Source organism: Physeter macrocephalus, chromosome 1, assembly GCF_002837175.3.
Source record: "Physeter macrocephalus isolate SW-GA chromosome 1, ASM283717v5, whole genome shotgun sequence".
Classification (NCBI taxonomy): Eukaryota; Metazoa; Chordata; class Mammalia; order Artiodactyla; family Physeteridae; genus Physeter; species Physeter macrocephalus.
The window spans coordinates 50,460,630-50,465,686 of record NC_041214.2 but is presented as its reverse complement, the minus strand read 5'-3'; positions in this window follow the sequence as shown (position 1 = coordinate 50,465,686).

Below are 5,057 nucleotides of genomic sequence, written 5' to 3'. Positions count from 1 at the left end.
CCCGTTGCGGAGCACAGGCTCCGGACGCGCAGGCTCAGCGGCCATGGCTCACGGGCCCAGCCGCTCCGCGGCATGTGGGATCTTCCCGGACCGGGGCACGAACCCGTGTCCCCTGCATTGGCAGGCGGACTCTCAACCACTGCGCCACCAGGGAAGCCCGGATTTGGCTCTTTTTGATGCAGCATTATTAGTTGAATGTCAGCTCTGGATAGCCATGTAGTAACATTTAAACCTCTGGCAGACTGTGGAGAATGGCATAATGAGGACAATTATAAATATCATGACACGTTTGGAAACTATTTTGTATTTAATTTTTTAGGTAGCCTGTACCTAATCAGGAGACTAAATATCAAGGATCAGTTTGATCAACCTTAGGTAACCAAACAGACTTTTTTTAAAAATGACTAAACATTTCATCTTTTTTTTTTTTTTTGTACAAGATATATTAGCTATTGTATGGCTCTCTTGGCTGGCCTGAAAATAGTCAAGGGCAATTGTATTATTTTGGATGATTTTAGACATCAGATTTATATTAGTTGTTGAATTTCTTGTTTTTTGGGGTTTTTTTTAGTATCATGGTCAGTATGATCACTTGTTTTGGATTAGAAACTTGTAGTCAGTGTAGACACCTATGTCCTGGACTCCTCCTGATAAGTTAACTGGGCTTTAAAAAACAATAAGTTACTAAGAGGTTTGTTTTGAATACTTGGAAATGCAGGATTACCTGTCCAAACTACAGGTCACAGTTGATACAGTAAGTACATGAAGACCATCTGAATACACAAGAATAGTCCTGAGGGTTTACACTAAGGAGATACAATTTTTTTAATTTATAGTAATCCAAAAGTACCAATTACTATATAAATTTACTTGGTCTGATGGACTTCAATATATTTTGTTATAGCATCTGAATAAGAAAATAATTGGACTATAGCATATTTCAGTAGTCTATGTTTTTTTTTTTTTATCCTTGACATCCCTGGAGTTTCTTTGAGGCTCTAGGAAACATCAGTAACAGTAGTAATATCAGTATCAGAGATACAGAGTAGGTGTGTTGGGGTTAGTTATATTAACAATAATAATATAACTATAGTTATAAATTGATATATAACTATATTTATAACAATAGTATTAACTCTAATAGTAACCTATGGATTTAGGGGTTAGATGACAAATACAATAGCAGATTGTACTTCAAATTATTTATAATATAGCAAAGTCCTTCCATTGGCACCTACATCTGAGTTAAGTCAAAATTGCACCTTTCCTTCCTGAAAATGTCTCAATTTTAAAAACCCTTAAAAATCTACAAGTAAATTATTACATGTAATTTTTTTTTTAATAATAGAAGAAAACTTTGCTGCACTGGAAAAAGATTTTTATCTTCAGATTGAAATGATTCACTGATACCCAGTGTGATAGTATTAAACTATGTTTAAAAATCCTTTGAGGGGCTTCCCTGGTGGCGCAGTGGTTGCGCGTCCACCTGCCGATGCAGGGGAACCGGGTGCTCCGCAACGGGAGAGGCCACAACAGAGAGAGGCCCGCATACCACAAAAAAAAAAAAAAAAAAAAAAAAAAATCCTTTGATACTCCTCCCTTCAAGAGGTGGAGCTTTATTTTCCTTCCCTTGAGTGTAGGCTGGACTTAGTGACTTGCTTCTGATGAAAGGAATATGGTGGAGATTTAAAATAAATAAATAAATAAAGTGACAGTATGTGAGTTTTGAGACTGTGTCATAAAAGCATTGTAACTTCTTCCTTGCTCTTTCTCTTAGATCACCTGCTCTGGAGGAAGCCAACTGCCATGTTGGAAAACTACCACAAAAAAAAAAAAAAAAAAAAAAAAAAAATCCTTTGATACTCCTCCCTTCAAGAGGTGGAGCTTTATTTTCCTTCCCTTGAGTGTAGGCTGGACTTAGTGACTTGCTTCTGATGAAAGGAATATGGTGGAGATTTAAAATAAATAAATAAATAAAGTGACAGTATGTGAGTTTTGAGACTGTGTCATAAAAGCATTGTAACTTCTTCCTTGCTCTTTCTCTTAGATCACCTGCTCTGGAGGAAGCCAACTGCCATGTTGGAAAACTACCTAATCAGCTCTACAGGGAGACTCGCATGGCAAGGAACTGAGGCCTCCTTCCAACAGCCATGTGAGTGTGCCATCTTGGAAGTGGATTCTCCGGCCCCAGTCAAACGTTCAGATGGCTGAAGCCCCAGCTGATATCTCACTGCCACCTCATGAGAGATACCAAGGCAGAACCATTCAGCTAAGCCATTTCTGAATTCTAACCAACAACTGTGAGATAAAATGTTTGCTCTTTTAAAGTCCTAAGTTTTGAAGTAATATGTTACTCAGCAATAGATAATGAATATAACCAGGAAGGATTAAGATTTATTTTTTAAAAGGCACATCTAGAAATTAAGAAAAAAATCTTAAAGCATCAGACAGAAAGAACAAGCTATTTACAAAAGAAACAAAATAAGATGAATATTTCTTTCTTATCAGTAATAGAAGTTGGAAGTCAACAACTACAATTTTCGGACAAGCAAAGATTAAATTTACCTATACATCCTATCTTAAAAAATAATTGAAGAGGGTTTCCCTGGTGGCGCAAGAAATTCTCTAACCATATAAAAATTGAATAGAATTTAATCATGACTATACCAAGATCTTACAGGCAAGATAAAAAAGCACACACACACAAAAGGCTATTTTGCAATATTTAAATCTAAATGGATGCTGACAATATGACTAGGAATTTGTAATATGTTATAAAATTAGTCTTGAAATACAAATAATTTTCACTTACATACTTACATAGCTTAGTATTAAACTTTCTATTACATAATTCATCATTCATCAAGTATTTACTTGTCACTTACTATGCATATGCATTTTTAAAAATTCTCAGCAAGTGAACAGACCTTTGATGCCCACAAATGGAACTTAAGAACTACCATCCCTGCAAAAACTTTCCTGAAACATTGCATAATGTTAGTTTTCAGAAATGTGCTATTTGTACAGTTTGGTTTCCTGTGTAAGCTCTAGGTAACATTTAATAAGTGTGTAATTTTTTGTATTCAAATTTTTTTCCAAGTTCCATAATCTAATTCATTATCATTTCTCCAGCACTTCATTTTTGTTTTAAATGACTCTTTGTTAATCATTCAACATCTCTTTGCTGAAGATAAATAACACAGCACATTCCCAAATGATAGATGTGGAAAATGAAAATAAACATGAAGAAATTTATCCTTGGTCATACTGCCAATTTCTGAAAAGGCCATATTATTAATTCAGCCTCTGATACCTTATGACACAATTCACTTGATAAATATTTACTGGATACCTACCATGTGTCAGCACTGTATTGGCCACTATAAAATCAAACATGAAGACAACATAGGCCCTGACATAAATGAGTTTAGAGAAAGAACTCAGGAAAAAAAATTATAAATGCAAGCTTTAAAGCAAAGTGATAACAAAGAGTTCAGAATAACCACATTTTCTAGAGATTAGGAATAGCCAGGAAACTCTTCATAAAATGGGTCATGAGGATATATTTCAAGAAGTTTGACAGGTGACCAATTAATTGGCTATGGGAGTTCAAGAAAATAGAAGCCTAAAATGATCTTGCTTTCCCTTCCTACTTTTTTTCTTTCTTTCTCATTGAACTAACAATGTAGGTGGTATCCTTAACCAGTATGGGTAATTCATGACTGAATGTGAGGCCTGATGGCACTTTCATGTATAAAATACAAGAACTCTCTATTCAGGTTGTGGAGTTATTGATCTAGATACAATATTGTATTCAAATTTTAAGGTCCATCTTCAGGAAGCTAATCTTTTTTTCCGAATAATTTTGAGGTGAACAGTTATTTCAACATTTGCATTTATATTTGTAAGAGGCCAGCTATAACATGTTTTACCTTTTAAATGCTGTCAGGTTTAACTTTAATTACTGTTTTTTGTTTTGGGGGGGTTTTTTTTGGCCGCACTGCGCGGGCTTACGGGATCTTAGCTCCCCAACCAGGGGTTGAACCTGGGCCACCGCAGTGAAAGGGCCCTACCCTAACCACTGGACAGCCAGGGAACGCCCTAACTTTAATTATAGGTTTTAAGTTTTTGTTTTTAGTATTTAATTACCCAATGGAAAGCAACATATATACAGATATATGTATATATGTAACTTGTATAGCTAATGTATTTTCTATACATTACAAATGACGATACTAGTTACTCAAGGTTGAGTTCTCTGTAGGATCATTTCAATAACTCACACCTGTTAACATGAAACAAAATTTTAATATTTGGCTCTTACAAGATCTTTTACAATAGCTCAAAAATAGAGGGATGTAACGAGTCTTACCATTCCAATCTACCCAATGTAACTAGTTTGTAACCCAGACATCAGTTCCCCTACACTTCTTCCACCACTTTGGAAAAACGGACTACAACGAAACCTAGCGGCTCTTGAGCAGTTTCATTCATTCCCTGAATAAGTAGGCACTGTAAAGGACGCGCTTCACCTTTTAGCCAGGCCTTTTTTACCCTTTTGGGGGCACAAAGCGCCCCTGCCGGCTGATAAGGAAATTCCGTAAACTTCAATCCCCCTCCTCTCTGTTTCTGCCCGGCCCACGAAAGAAGGAGCATCACAAAATTCCCAGCCTGGAGCTTGGGTATTACCCACCCAAGCCTAGTGACGAGCCCTCACAGCGTAGCCCGGCCTTCAAAGGTTGAACCGTATTAACCTTCGGCGGTGGGGTCCGACCTAGCTGAATCCGCCATCACGTGGCCACAGGGGCCCAATGACCGAGGCCCACGCTTTCCAGGCCGTTGCGAGTGCTCACAGAACTGGAGCTCGCGCGACGCCCCGCCCCGGCCGCACGGTGCTCCCGCGTTAATCCTCCCATGAGGTCCCAGCCGCTGGGGCTGCGGGTTCCTACCGAGCATTGTTTCCGAACTTGGCCAGGAGAGCGTTTCCAGATTGGCTTGCTCTGGAGGCGGACTGAGGACTCATTTGAGACTAGGACCACTTCCTGAAGCGCGAGACA